Here is a 17,067-nt window from a genome sequence, read left to right on the forward strand (position 1 = left end):
TTCACTGTGCAAAAGCTTCTGAGTTTGATCTAGTCCCACTTGTTTATTTTTTCTTTTGTTTTCCTTGCCTGAAGAGACAGATCCCCCAAAATATTGCTAAGATCAATGTCAAATAGTGTACTGCCTTGGTTTTCCTCTAGGAGTTTTATGGTTTCAGATCTACATTTACATCTTTAATCCAATTTGAGTTTATTTTTGTATATGGTGTGAGAAAGTAGTCTAGTTTAATTCTTTTGCATGTGGCTGCAGTTTTCCCAACACCTTTTATTAAAGAGGCTGTCTTTACCCCAATGTATACTTTTGCCTCCTATATCATAGATTAATTGACCATATAGATATGGGTTTATTACTGAGACTTCTATTGTGTTCCATTGATCTATGAGTCTGTTTTTGCGCCAGTGCCATACTGTTTTGATTACTGTAGCTTTGTAGTACAGTTTGAAATCAGGGAGCATGGTGCCTCCAGCTTTGTTCTTCTTTCTCAAGATTGTTTTGGCTATTTGGGGTCTTTTGTGTTTCCATACACGTTTTAGAATAATTTGTTCCAGTTATGTGAAAAATGCCACTGGTATTTTTATAGGGATTACACTGAATCTATAGATTACCTTGGGTAATATGGTCACTTTAACAATTCTGATTATTCCAATCCATGACCATGTCATCTCTTTCCAATTGTTTGTGCTGTCTTCAATTTCTTACTTCAATGTCTTATAATTTTTTGAGTACAGGTCTTTCACCTCTTTGGTTAGATTTATTCCTGGGTATTTTATTCTTTTTGATGCAATTGTAAATGGGATTGTTTTCTTAATTTATCTTTCGGATAGTTCACTGTTAGTGTATAGACACACAACATATTTCTGTTTATTTATTTATCCTGCAAATTTACTGAATTAATTTATTAGTTCTAATAGTTTTATGTTGGTGTCTTTAGGATTTTCTATATATACTATCATGTCATCTGCAAACAGTGACAGTTATACTTCTTACTTTCCAATTTGGATTCCTTTCATTTTTTTTTCTTGTCTGATTGCTGGGGCTAGGACTTTCAATACTATGTTGAATAAAAGTGGTTAGAGTAAGCATCCTTGTCCTGTTCCTGATTCAAGGAAATGCTTTCAGATTCTAACTGTTGAATATGATGTTAGCTGTGGGTTTGTCAAATATGGCCTTTATTATGTCAAAGTATGTTCTCTCCATATCCACACTGCTGAGTTTTTATTGTAAATGGATGTTGAATTTTGTCAAAAGACTGCATCTATTGAGATGATCATAAAATTTTTATTTCTTTCCTTGTTAATATGGAGCATCACGTTGATTGATTTGTGGATATTGAACCATCCGTGCATCCCTCAGATAAATCTCACTTGATCATGGTCTTTTAATGTATTATTGAGTTGATTTTGCTAATATTTTGTTGAGAAATTTTGCATCTATGTTCAGTGTTATTGACCTGTTATTTTCTTTTTTTGTGGTGTCTTTGTCTGGTTTGGTTATCAAGGTGATGCTGGTCTCTTAAAATGATTTTGGAAGCATTTCTTTTTCTTCAATTTGTTGGAATGGTTTGAGAAGAATACGTGTTAACTCTTCTCTAAGAGTAATAATTGTTTAATATAACAAAACCTATGCAGTGTTTCTATGATATGAGTTCATTGTAGAAAGCAAAGCTGTATGCCACAAACTCCTTAAGGATGAGCACATCGTTTTTAACAGTGATTACTTGAGATGGTTTTGTACCTTGAACTGATAAATATTCTTTTAAACTTTTATCATAAAACTTTTCAAACATTCACAAAATTAGAAAAATAACACAATGAACTCTCATGTAGCTGTTATATAACATCCACAATAATCAGTATTTACTAATTGCAATTAATCTGTCACCCCATTTCATTTTCCTGAAGCATTTTAAAGTATATCCCAAACGACTCATGCTTTCACCTATTATAAATACTTCAGAATGTAGTTATAAATAATAAATATATTTTAACATAACCACTATGCTTATATCACCTACAATAATAATTTCTTACTATCATCTCCAGTTGTCTCAAATGTTACTTTACTATTGGCATGATCATGTCGGTACCTAAATAAGTTCTGTGTATGCCAAAGTCAATATCTGAATAGTACATAGTATTATTGGCTAGATAGAAGAGTTGTGATATGGTATCAGTCACAGTGCAAGTTAAGCACAATGGAAGAATTTCATGTAGTCACTACATATCTCAGTTCTCTAGTCACAGTTTGGGCTCAAATCAGGGGTTGTGTTACTTGTGAGCTATGTGATGTAGGGCAAATTCCTTAGTCTCTCTGAGTCTGTTTCTTCAACTGTAAAATGGGAGTTGTGAACAAATATATTTAAAACAGTTTTCATGATTCTCATAAATAGTCTTAATAAATGTGCTTATTTTATTATTTAATATAGGTGTTCTTCTCTTCCTTTGTGTGCATATATGTCTGTGTGTATGTATGTTTTGTTTTAGAATGTGAAAATCTTAAGGTATTAGGCCATCAGAGAAAAATAATCACAATAAAGCTAATTTTTGAAACTTACTGGAAGAAGGATACCTTTCCAGATAGTTGTATCAGCTAAGGTTTTAGAACTAAAATCAAACTGATTTCTAGCAGCCTTTCAACATGAAAAGAAACTGAAAACTTTAGTGGTAAATTTCATAGTAATTGCAGAGTCTGTGTGCCCTGAGTACACTTTAGATGTACATTCCACTTCCTTGGGTATATCACAGAAACAATGCTATAGTATGTTAGAAGTTCATATAAAATATAGTTGATTAAAGGTTAAAACATTGGCCTTAATTTGTTGAAAACACTGAAATGTGTATTTGTGTTTACTTAAGAATACAAGAGTGGCATCTAGTGTTCAAATTACTTGAACTGCAGCTACATGGCCCTCAGAAACTCAGTGAATGCTAGAGCAGGCATGCACTACTCATACAAAGTATACAAAGTAACAGAAAACATGATGATTTCCCATTATATATGATTTTCATATGGAGTGTAATCTGATGTTCATTCTGATCCTCTAATTAAGTTGTTTTTTTTTAATCAGATGGATTATATCCCTGGTGTAGTCCTTTCAGTTTTTTTGTGAGATTTTGATTTGTGTATCATAATAAAAATGCCATCGACATCTGGTGAAAGCTGGATAAATTGCAGGTAAAATTCTAATACTAATTACAGGAAAGGAGAACTTGTACAGTGAGTAATAATAATAATAGCAGCTAATATTTTAGGTACTTACTCTATGTTGATGTGCTTTTTGCTCTTTACATTTATTATCTGTAATATTCAGGAATTCTTTGAGTAAGGTATTATATCCATTTTACAAACGTAATTATACCTTCAAGAGATCGTTTGCAACATCACACAAAGTGTGGGAGACATTATGATAAGTGTGGTCTTCATGCAATGACATTGTGCTAGCTTACATGCTACCTAATTCCATAGTACTTCAATGATGCCATCCATCAAACCAAAGCATAAAAATGACCATTGATTAAAGATAAATATGACATAAATATAACAAAATATGACATTTGTCTACTTGTGACTTTATAACTGAAACCACCTCAAATGCCTATGTCATACAGTTGTAGTTTTAACAGAAACTAAAACAAAAGTCAGATAATCAGGTTATCTAGAGATATGTTTTGCTTATGAAAGGATATTTATTATTTTTAAAATATTTAATTAAGTAATCAAAGAAGTGTTGGAATCTCTTTCATTCTAGACCAGAGTTTATCAACTATTGGCTTTGGCACTATCGACAGTTTGGGCCAGATATTCTTTTATTTTAGGGGTGTACTTTTGAATTGTAGGATGAATATGGTCCCCAACTACCCATTCCCAGGTTCAGAGTGATGAAATTTGTGTGGTGGTCCTTGAGGAAGACCCTCTGCTAATAGTCTTCACCTCTTTAATTGTATATAGACACATTCCAAAATAATATTAAAATATTGGACTCTTTTGGCAGTGGAGCAGAGTAGTTGTAAATAAGACCAAGTTTCTATTCTATTGTGCTTCATGTCTAATGGGAGTGGAATATTACTTTTAGTCAAAGTTTAAGAATTATGTCATGGCAGAAATTAATTTCAAAATTATATCTCTGGTAGAACCTTTTCTGCAAACACCTGATCCCAAGACTCTTCTCCATTTTCAAAGGCTAATCATTGTATATAATGAGAATAGTATAGATTTCCTATAATTCTGCAGTTTATCTTAAATTATGTTGTTTTTAGAAAATTGATATCTAATTCTAGGTATGACATTTTAATAAACTGACAACAAAAAAATAAACAAGTAGTTCCTTACAACCTCAGCATAAGGCACTTTGCTCTCTCTCTCTTTCTCTCTTAATATTGTTAGATGGTAGAAAGAAGTTGGAAGTAGACCAAAAGGACTGAGGAATGATCAAAGGTAATCTATATGGTAAAAAAGGAAGCAATATAGCATAGTGAGGAGGACCTCACTAACATTTCAAAGATAATTTCAGTATAATTTTTAATTAGTTGTGTGGCTATGAGTAAGGCTTCATAAATATTTTTTTGGAAAAAAAACGAAAAACTGAGTAAATGCACAAACTGTCAGAGTCTCACCTTCCTTCTATAGAAAGAAAAGTAGTATATATACTCTTTGTATGACTCAGGAAACTTACCTGAGTAAAATACCTGATCTTTTATCAGGAACAATCAAGTGAACTAATGAGTTTAGAAGTAGTTTATTTGTAAAGATCAAATAAGATGTGTATTATCTAAATCCTTTAAAATTCCCATTAAAATATCCATAAATTTACAAAAAGAAAACAATTATTAATAGCAGCGTAAGACAACATTAGGCCATAGCCTGGGCAAAATTTCAACTACATGTCTAGTCATTCATTTTTATGTTTTCAAATTATCTTAACAAAACTTACTAAACTTGGGGTTTAATGTTTCTATTTATAGATTCTTTACCAGCAAATTTTTTTGTCTTTCTATTTGACCTCACCTTGGTAATGTCAACAATAGTTCCAGAATTCAAGCACTTTTAGTGGCCAGAAATTATCACTATCTTTTTACTTTCTTTTAATAAATTAATAGCTCTTTTACATTTATATCTGGGACTTTTCTTCATCTTTGTGAGTAACACAACAAGTAGACACAAAGGAAATGGAATGCACTGTATGGAGAATTAATTTGGCAAACACATATAATTTTGTCTGCAGACAGGTGACTCAGTGCTAAACTATTAGAAGTAAATTACCTGATGCAATATACTATAGAGCTGTAGAAAGCTATGCATAAATTCAAATCCATTAAGTTTAACACAATTTCCCCAAGTAATATAAAAATCCTTCATGATGAAGCAACCAAAACAACCAAAAGGCTTATATAAGCCAAGTTGACTTTAAAGACACCTTGAGATTATATACAGGTGACAAGCTGTATGATATTTATTCATAGTTGAATTTTTGGAAAAAAATCATATCCAAGCATACCAAAAATGTATTCTTAGTCCTACATACTAAAATAATAGAATAGGTATAGATGAAGTTTATAAAAGCTTTTAAGTGCACAAAGGTGAACCAAGTATCAAAAGGAAAGCTGTGGAGTGTTCTTTTAGAAAATGAAGTTATTTCTGCCAAGTAAAAATTCACCTTATTTCAACTGCTTTATATGTTCATGCTTTGGCATATTGGGTTTTCTTCAAGAGAAGCACTAATTTACTTTGTAGTATGGAGAAACTTTCTATTAGTATTTGCAAGCTCAATGCTGCCTTGTCTTGTGAAACATGTTATTAACTGTTAATCCACACAACACCCCTTGTTAAATAGGTCATTATTATTATCTTCACTTTCCAGCTGAGGAAACACACCAAGAGAGGTCACAGAGTAAGTCAAGGCCAGGATTAGCCATGAAAAGCACCCAGTTGTCAGTGCTTTCCTTGGTCTACCCAGCCACACTAAATAGGTGAGATGACTTGCCTGGATAGCCACAAAGAATGGGAGCTGTCCCAGAGCTTGTATAACCCAACTCCTAATAAAGACAGCCTGTGTAGCCCTTGCCTCTGGACTTCATACAAGTTAGCCTAAATTTGAATTGGTGGAGCCCTCACTAATATTCTTGACCTAGATCCTGAACGTTGCCCTTACTATTCCTCACCTCATGTCACCATCACTACTGAAACCCTGTGAGTTTACCTGTGGTTTGTTCTACTCTGGACCCATTTCTAAGGAGAGAAAGGTAAATAGCGCTGAGGGGATTTTACAACCTAGGGTGATATTTCTGGAGGAACTGGAATCTGTATTAATTCTCTTTAAAAACTAGACTGAATTTATAATCTTTTAAAATATCTAAATGTTTGAGAAAAAATAAATGAACATGTAATTAAAACTATCAGAAATTCTAGACAGTGGCTAAGATATAGGCAAAGATAAAGAACAGTATATTTTATGAGATATTGAGACAATGAAGCCATGAATTTTGTAAGTAATTCAACTTCCAATTGTTAACAAGTCTTTCACAGTAGCAAGCACTTTAACCTAAAGAAGATAGATGATCAAGGAAATAGAAAAGAACTCTTAAGACCATTTAATTGCAAACAAAAATACTGGGTTTTGTTGGAACTATGTAGATTTCACAGTTATTGAAATGTGGAGGACATGGGTTACCAATCATATTTATCAAAAACAGATTCTTATTTTAATTAACCTAAAATCTCACTGGGAAATAAAGACATTTGCTCAAAATAGCATTAAGGTTTACCTATTGCTAAAATATCCTATCAATATTACATAGCATTTAATATATTTGATGTAATTGATAAAATGCACAAATTTTTTTGCTTTGTATAATAAAATGTGGTCCTAGTTATTTTTCTTTAATTTGAATGAAATGGAAAAACACTTCCCAGGTGGAAAATAATAATAAAATATACCAAAGCTGACAGAAAAAAGGAAAGAAATTCAGATTATCCATTAACTACTAAAACAATTGAATACGTTATTAAAACTTTCATTAAAAAAAAAACAACCCTAGCCCAGATGGCTTCACTATTGAATTCTTGCACACATTTAGAAAGAAATACAAATTCTGCACAACATTTTCAGAGAAGAGAAAAACAAGAAACAGTCCCCAGCTAACCTTATGGGGTCAGCATAGCCTTTACTCTAAAATTTTAAAAGGATATTATAAGGAAAAAAAAAATTACAGACAAATTTCTTTCAGGAACATAGTAGAAAATTCCTAAATGAAATGTGAGCAAATCATATCAAAAGACAGATAATATAACAACATTAAATAGGGTTGATTTTTGGTCTGTAAGAGAAATTTAATATTCAGAAAGCAATCAATCTAATTCATATCATTGATAGAATAAAGAAGAAAATGGCATAATTATCTCAATAGATGTAGGAAAAGCTTTTAATAAAATTCAATATTCTTTTATGGTAAAAACTTTTAGCAAAATAGGAATAGAGGAGAATCTACTTAATCTGCTAAAGGATATCTATAATACAAAAGTCCATAGCAAAAATTACATTTAATAAAAACACATTAAAAACTTCCTGTTAAGACTGGGAACAAGATAATGAAGCCTGATATCATCAGTTCTATTCAACTTTGTACCAGATGCACTAGCCTGTGCAATAATATAAAAAGAAATGAAAATCATAAGGTTTGCAAAGGAATAAAAAATGGACACTGTTTGCAAATGGCATGAATACGCACACAAAAAAAATCCAAAAGCATTTGTAAAATGACAGAATCAATAAGTAAATTTAATATGGCTGCTAGATAAAAACAATTAGAAAATAAAAATGTTAAAAGAAAGCATTAATTTTAATCTCAAGCACATCAAATTTCTAATATATATCTAATGAAACTTGTGCAAAATCCTTGTACATAAAATTACAAAATATTACTGAGAAAAACTGAAGAAGAGCTAAATAAACAGAGGAATTTATTAAGGATTGTAAATATATCAGTTCTCCCTCAAATTATGTATAGATTCAATGCAATCCCAATTAAAGTCAAAGCATCATTTTTATACATATTGATAAGTTTATTTTAAAATTCATATGGAAATGCAAAAAGGCCAAGATAAGGCAAGGTGATCTTGGATAAGAAGAAAGTCAGAGTATTAACATTACCAGATATCAACACCTATCAAAAAATCACAATAATTAATACTTTATGATATTGACACAGGAATAGAAAAACTGACCAACGGCATGCAATAAAGAGTCCAGAAAAAGAATCATGTATACAGCCATCTACTTAGGTGACATTGCATTGCAGTGGAAGAAACAGTTATGCTAAGGAATCTGAATCCTTATGTCCTCAATACACCAAAATTGATTCCAGATGGAGTGCAGAACTAAATCTGAACTATAATACAATAAAGGTTGTAGAAGATAATATATGTGAATATCTTGATGACTAATATAGTAAAGTTTTCTTAAAGAGAAAACAAAAAGCATTAGCTTATTGTGACTACTTAGAGGGGTGAGATAGGGAGGGTGGGAGGGAGGGAGATGCAAGAGGGAAGAGATATGGGAACATATGTATATGTATAACTGATCCACTTTGTTATAAAGCAGAAACTAACACACTATTGTAAAGTAATTATACTCCAATAACGATGTTAAAAAAAAAATCCCCCCCAAAAAAAGCATTAGCTTAAGACAATACTAATTATTTGTACCTCATAGAAATTAAGATCTCCTGTTTATCAAAATATTTCATGAAGATAGTTTAAAAGGCAGAGAGGGTGAAAACATTTGCTATATATATTTTTATATAGGAAAAATAAACTGAATACATAACAAACTTCTACAACTCAATAAAAAGATAGATGACCTGACAGAAAAAAAGTAGGCAAAACCTTTTTTCAGGCATTTCACAAAGAGGATATCCAAATGGCTAATAAACACATGTAAAAGTGATCAATACCATTAAGCCATCAAGCACATGCATATTAAAACCATGATGCAACAAATATGTACAAGATCTACATGAAGAACACTATAAATCTCTGATGAATGAAATCAAAGAAGAACTAAATAAATGGGGAGATATTCCATGTTCATGGACAGAAAGACTCAGTATTGTCAAGATGTCAGTTCTTCCCAACTTGATCTACAGATTTGATACAATCCCAGTGAAAATCCCAGCAAGTTACTTTGTGGATATTGACAACCTGATTCTAAAGTGTAGATGGAGAGGCAAAAAACCCAGAACAGCCAACGTAATGTTGAAGGAGAACAAAGTCAAGGACTCACACAATCTGACTTGAAAACTTAATGTAAAGTTACAGTAATCAGGAAAGAATAAACCAGTGGATCAATGGAACAGAATAACAAGCCCAGGAATAGACCAACATAAATACAGTCAACTGATTTTTGACAAAAGAGCAAAGGCAATACAATGCAGCAAACATAGTCTTTTCAACAAATGTCACTGGAACAACTGAACACCTACATGTTGATAAATGATGAATCTAGATTCATAAAAACAAAAATCAGACCTTACCATCCTTCACAGAAATTAAACTGGATTATAGACCTAAATATAAAATGTAAAACTATAAAACTCCTAGAGGACAATATGGGAGAAAACCTCAATGGCCTTGGGTGTTGCAATGACTTTTAGATACAACACCAAAGGCACGATCCAGGAAAGAAAAATTGATAAGCTGGATTTCATTAAAACTAAAACTTCTGTGAAGAATGGTGTCAAGAAAATAAGGATATAAGCCACAGACTGGGAGAAAATATTTGCAAGAGACACATCTGATAAAGGATTGTTATCCAAAATATACAAAGAGATCTTAAAACCCAACAATAAGAAAATGAAGCACTGATTTAAAAATGGGCTAAAAATCTTAACAGACACCTCTCCAAAGAAGACAGATGACAAGTGAGTATATGAAAAGAAGCTCTACATCACATGTCATCTGAAAAATGTTAAATTAAAACAACAGTGAGATACCACTACACATCTATGAAAATAGCCAAAATCTGAAACATTGACAACACCAAATGCTAGCAAGGGTGTGGGACAGCAGGAGGTCTCACTCATTGCTGGTGGGGATGCAAAGTGGTACAGACACTCTGAAAGACAGTTCTGTGGTTTCATACAACACTAACATACTCTTAACAGAAAATCCAGCAATCAATCACTCTCCTTGGTAACTTCCCAAAGGAGTTGAGAACTTATTGTCCGTACAAAAACCTGCACACAAATGTTTATAGCAGCTTTATCCAGAATTACCAAAATTTGGAAGCAACCTTTATGTCCTTCAGTAAGGGAATGGATTAATAAACCATGATACATCCAGACAATGAAATATTATTCAGTGCTGACAAGAAATGGCCTATCAAGCCACAAAAAGACATGGAGGAACCTTAAATGCATATTACTAAGTGAAGGAAGCCAATCTGAAAAGGCTATATACTGTATGATTCCAACTATATGACATTCTGGATAAGGTAAAACTGTGGAAATAGTAAAAAGATCATTGGTTACCAGGGGTTAGGGGGTGAGGATAAATAGGGAGAGCACAGAGGAATTTTAGGGCAGTGAAAATACTCTGTATCATATTATAATGATGGATACATGTCATTACACATTCGTCCAAACCCGTAGACTGTACAATACCAAGAGTGAACTTCTGGGTGATTATGGTGTGTTAATGTAGGTCTTCAATAGTAAATGTACCACTGTGGTAGAGCATGTTGACAATTGGGGAGGTTATATGTGTGTATGGGCTGGGGATATAGGGGAAATATCTGTACTTTCCTCTTGGTTTGCTGTGAACCTAAAACTGCTCTAAAAAATTAAAGTTTAAAAAAAGAGATTAAATGAAACACACAAGCACACAAATGCACATATTAATATGTACAATGACACCACTATACACCTACCAGAAATGCTGGGGGCAAGTACTGCAAGAGGGAGTATAAATTGGTACAATCTCTTTGGAAAGGTATCCAACAGTATCTCTTAAAACAAAAGATATAAATACCTTATGCCACAGAAAATACACTAGATACTGAAAACGTGTATATATGTGCACTGGAAGATGTGTACAAAAATGAACGATATCGTTATTTAACATAGTGAAAAACTGGAAACAATCCAAATATTCATGAATAGAAGAATGTAAATAATTTTAGAATATTGATACAGTGGAATGTTGCATGACAATGAACATTAGTAATCTACTTCTATAGGCAACAACATATATAGTTCCACAGACATAGCACTGAGTGAAAGAAGCCAGATGTAAAAATATATACTATACGATTACATTTCTTTAAATGTGCTAAGCAGGAATAATCCGTGTGATGAAAGTCAATATTGTTCTCTTTGGGGAAGTTGGGGGAAGGTGATGTCTAGGAGAATTCAAGGGAAGCTTCTAGTAATATTGCACATCTTGATCTGGGTGCTGGTTACAAAGATTGGATTAACATATCAAGATAATTGAGCTGAACACAAGATTTTATATACATAAATTTTTTGTTATGCATTATACATTGATAGAAAAATTAAAGAAAAAGCAGACATCACTTCAAAGACAAAGGATACACAACATTTTCTCTTTATCATGATTGTATAACAATGACTAAATTCAAGTAGTAAACCAATCTAATAGACCAAGGGGAAGGTAAGAGGAAGAACCATGCTTAATCCTTCAATAAAAATTGAACAATTTCTATTACTTGTCAACAGATACTTTCTTATTAAGCAGCCATTGTTCATGGATGCCAATTGCTTTCAGTTGATGTAACAATTTCCTTCTGTAAGTAAATATTGCTTATCTTAAATACAGGCACTACTTTACAAATAAATCCCCAAGTCATAGAGAAGACTCAACTCAGCCAACCTAACACTGCTATTAAAAAATAAACCCAAAGTACACATTTCTCTTGCCATGAACCAGATTCAAAATGTTCAGGTTATCTGTAGCAAAGCCTGAGTGAGTTTTATTCTCCTCTTGAGTCCATACACCAGAGAGACTCTTCAGGCCAGCTGGCTGCAGAAGAAGCCAGACACAGAAATGAAAAAGCAAATTATAAAGCCACCGATGCTGACTCCCTCTTAAACCACCTGCCCTGTTATCAAATGTCATACTGTTCCTCATTCCAGCACTCTCCTCTTGGACTGGCAACCTAACATTGTAATGTCATGCTCTCCGTACTGTAATAACAACAAAATGAACCAAGTGTTCTAAATCTACTCCCTGGAGGGGGGCGGGAACAGATAGTCTTAAGCTTTGCACACTGTTACCCAGGTCCTGAGCTAACTTTGTTATGGTCACTCTGATTATTAATACTTTCCTGGCTAATCAGTGTCTTTGAGGCCCCTCCCCAGAAATTTCCATGCCTAAGCACATTTAGCCACAGCTAAATGTGTGGCTATTTTAGTTTCTTACTGCCCCCATTCCTTTAGCAAATTTAGCATGAAAGACAGACAGTGTCCTGTGGGGCAGTGTCACTATTCTATGCTGCTCTGGGCAACCTGCGACTTGGGTCATAGACCCTATGATAGTTTTATTATCATGAGTTAAAGAGGTTTTATTTGTTCCTAAAGAGAGGCACATTCATTCATTCATTTTGTGGGTTGAGCATAAGAAATATCCCTTTTCCTTTAATATTTCATATTGATGAAGCATAATGTATAGCAGGACCTGCTCTGATCCATACATTGCCTGCATCTATCCCAAAAAGCCAATAAATACAATCCCGAATTTTAGTAGCAATTGAAGGAATTAAAAAATCTTAGCAGAGAACAGAATATATATCACATTATGAGAGAAATTTAGAGATGAAGATATGAAGACTAAAATAGATCCATGACTTGCTCAAGATCAGACCACTACTCAGTTGGTATTAGGTAATCTGCCTGTATTTTATTAGTTTATAATAAAAGAGGTAAGCAGAGAAACAAATGGAAAACTGGGAAGAAGAATATTCTCGAAAACATTTTACATTTACTCAAAAGTAACAACTTTTGAGACAACTAACTTAGGCAACACTTCCTTGCCAGAATGATATTTAGTAGAATATATTATGTGTATATATATATATATATTTGTATTGTACAAGTACATATGTACATATATATTATACATGTACTTATATGATAAATATGTATACATATATCACATAACGTGTATCATTCTTGTATATATATTACTTTTTGAGAACTGAAAACTCACAAAATCCTCAGAAATTTCAGAGAGCATGCCACTCTAGACTAGAACTTTTTTTTTTAGAGTTTGCCCTTTTTAAAAATTACTATTATTATTATTACTTTTTTTGACCGCACTGTCATTTGCAGGGATCTTAGTTCCCCAACCAGGGATCGAACCCGGGCCCTCGGCAGTGAGAGTGCGGAGTCTTAACCACTGGACTGCCAGGGAATTCCCCTAGCCTAGAACTTCTTAAGCCAAGACCCAAGAACTTTAGGAGATCTCAGGAGTTCAAAGGGTCTGTGAACCAGATGATATTTATGAAGTATTTTGTATATGTATATATACGTGTACATTTCTGCATTTCTGGAATATGATGAGTTTATAGCTTTTACAAGATTCTCAAAGGAATCTTTCACCAAGAACATCTTAAGCATCAGTGTTCTATACTCAATTTTGTATTATTTGCTCAGGCTTACCCAGCAAGAACTTTTTTCTTTATTATTATGATTTTGTTCAAAATATAAACTTCTTGGATAGAATAATCTATATTCTGTATTTTTCAGTCTTAACCTTTTCACATCTAAAATCTGGAGAAATGTGAGTTAATTTGAGTTCCTCAAATTTAATTAATCAGTTTTGCTGAGTCTAATAGAATTCTTTCAAAAAGTGGTAGTGCATGTCTAAACTTGCAGACTACCCTTCAAGGCCCAAATCAATTCATATAACCATTGCCAAATGGTATACTTCAATTAACTGTATCACACTGACACTTTTATATGAATTACTATAAGGAACAAATTATGCTGACTGTTGCCAAACAAACATTTTTCCCTTTTAAAGTTTGTTGATCTTCTAATAACATTACCTAAGAGTGTTATAAATTTGTCATATCTATTTGCTTATTTTTTTGTTTATATTTTGTCTAAAATATAAGCCTGGTGAAGGCAAACAGTGTTTGGTAGATACAGTAGACTGGCCCATACTTCTTCTGTCCCAATTTCCTTCTGGGGTGACTTCTTACACTGCAAAAGCCAGAAAGTTAAAAAAAAAGCAAACAAACAAAACAAACCCAACTTTTCCAGGACACATTCCAGGTAAGTTTTCAGATGTGACTCATGTTCTTGAATCATTTGCATGCATCTATTTGAAACTGAAATTATGTTAGTTGGGGAAAGAAGCAGAGATTGTACAGGGTGTCCAAATTTTGCTGGTGCAGATCTAGCAGATCTGATGTGACTTTGGAGCTGATGGTTCTAGTAGTTGCTTTCTGATCTTGGAATTACAGCTAACTAAGGTTCTGAGATCTGCACTCATCAATTAGACAAGTCTTCCTGATTCTCCATCTTCTCTTTTTAAAAAATAAAAATTCTACATAGTTGAGATGGACAACATGATGGTTTAATTGTCATCTTTTTGACTGTAGCAGAGATGGTGGTCAGTCATGGGGACTCAGCCACTCCAACGTTTTGGAAAGAGCCAATTCCTTGTATTAAATCCATTTTTGCTGAAAATAGAGTGGTTTCTGTCTTTCATAATTCATTTCTGACTCATATGTGGGCACTCAATTTTTGTTGACTGAATGAATACAGTTCTAAGGAAGCATAAAATACATGAAAAAAGGAAACACATTACAAAGAAAGTTCACTCGTTGGGTTCCCCAGGAATCAGACCCTGAGACAGAAATTGTACAATTAGTTCATGGGCAGGTGCTCTCAGGATCAACCCCGGGACTGGCCAGTGACGGAAGTTGAATTGTGATGTATCTGCAACAAAGGCATCAGCCAATCATACCAGGGAAGCTCTAGTGCTAGAATGGCTCTTATGAGCTGGGGAGAGTGACAGGCTGTTATGCTCTTGTATCAACTAGTAACTGGATGTGGACTGACATCCTCCTGAGAGGTGTGATCATGGGGTAGGCTGTGCTCTTCTTGGGCTAGGGCAAATCCCAAAGAGGACTTGCCGACTCAGCTGACAGTTGTCAGCCACCAACATTCCAAGCCAGTGGGGAAATGGGTCATTTAGTTATGGGAACAGGTAGGGGTGGATTGGGCCAGGAACTGTGGCTTCTATCTCACAAAGACAGCATTAAGGAAGAAGAGCCATGTGACTTTGGACCAGCAAGCCTAGATTTGGGCACCATTTCTTTCACTTGCTGGCTGTGGGAATTTGGACAAGTCATTTAACTCTCTGAATTGGTTTCTTCATCAACAGAAATACAATAATAACATATTACTATATAATAATAATAGTAACACATGTTAATGGTTTACTGTAATATATTCAAAAGAGCCTTGCAATCTGCAGATCATACTATTACAATTTCAGTTATGATTTTACAGAAAGTTTGGCTCAAGATGATATGATTTATGTCAGGGCTCACTTTAGCCATACACACACTAAAAATTGTAATAACAGGAATAATATAGAAAAAATTGCAGAGAAAGTAAATCAGAGAAAGACAGAAATATGATTAAGGTACGTTTCATTTATTCTCACATTTATGAATTTATCAAATGACACGTTATTGTGAAAACACTCTGTGAAAAGACTCAACTAGTATTAGGAGAGGCATGTCATGCAATGTTTGAACATGGGTAGACACTGACCTTCTTTGACTTTAAAAGAAAATAAACTATCCAACCTTTTTTGCCAGTTCCAATGTTACTATACATCGACAGCCCTGGAAGGGTTATCAAGAGCTTGGTTCTCAAAACTAATCCCACACTCACTAAACTTTTCATCACTGTTACGTAGCACATAATTTTCTTTTTTTAAAAAGACATCAAATTAAAACCATGCTGCCCCGTAAACTTTTCAACGCACAATATTCCACAGTTTTACTTATGTCTTAGGATTCAGTGCAGTAATCAAGATCCTATGATGTATGTGCCAAAGACAGCATGACAGTGGTGTAGGGGGACAATGTTTCATACCACCTACACAATTTTCTTTATATTTCTGAGACAGCTCCTACCGTCAGGAGAATTGATGGTCACAAAATAGCCACATAACTTTTACTCTCTGTACATAAAGTTAAGAATCAGTTTGGTTGACTCTTCTCCAAGTTGGCAAACAGATAAACAAATAACCACCCTCAGGCTAAAACTATGGTATAACTCTTAAAAAGTGGACAACTACTGGTTCAGTGAATATTGTGCTAAATTCTCTTGTTCTCATTACCTTCTAGGTGAGCTTTTCCCCCCCTTTCTTTATGATGTAAAATATACATGTAAAAAAGGTACATATTAAGCAATTTTAAGACCTCTCTTATTAACTCTCTTGTAGCTACTAAGTTAACATTTAGTTTCCTGAAAGATTTCAAGTCAAATAAGATTAGAAAAAAATAATGAAATTCAATGTATGGAATAGAGCCTCTTTCTTTTTTTTTAACATCTTTATTGGAGTATAACTGCTTTACAATGGTGTGTTACTTTCTGCTTTATAACAAAGTGAATCAGTTATACATATACATATATCTCCATATCTCTTCCCTCTTGCATCTCCCTCCCTCCCACCCTCCCTATCCCACCCCCTCTAGGTGGTCACAAAGCACCGAGCTGATCTCCCTGTGCTATGCGGCTGCTTCCCACTAGCTATCTATTTTACATTTGGTAGTGTATATATGTCCATGCCACTTTCTCACTTTGTCCCAGCTTACCCTTCCCCTTCCCCGTGTCCTCAAATCTATTCTCTAGTAGGTTTGTGTCTTTATTCCCATCTTGCCCCTTGGTTCTTCGTGACATTTTTTTTTTTTTTTAGATTCCATATATATGTGTTAGCATACGGTATTTGTTTATCTCTTTCTGACTTACTTCACTCTGTATGACAGACTCTAGGTCCATCCACCTCACTACAAACAACTCAGTTTCGTTT

This window comes from Physeter macrocephalus, chromosome 15, assembly GCF_002837175.3.
Source record: "Physeter macrocephalus isolate SW-GA chromosome 15, ASM283717v5, whole genome shotgun sequence".
Taxonomy (NCBI): domain Eukaryota; kingdom Metazoa; phylum Chordata; class Mammalia; order Artiodactyla; family Physeteridae; genus Physeter; species Physeter macrocephalus.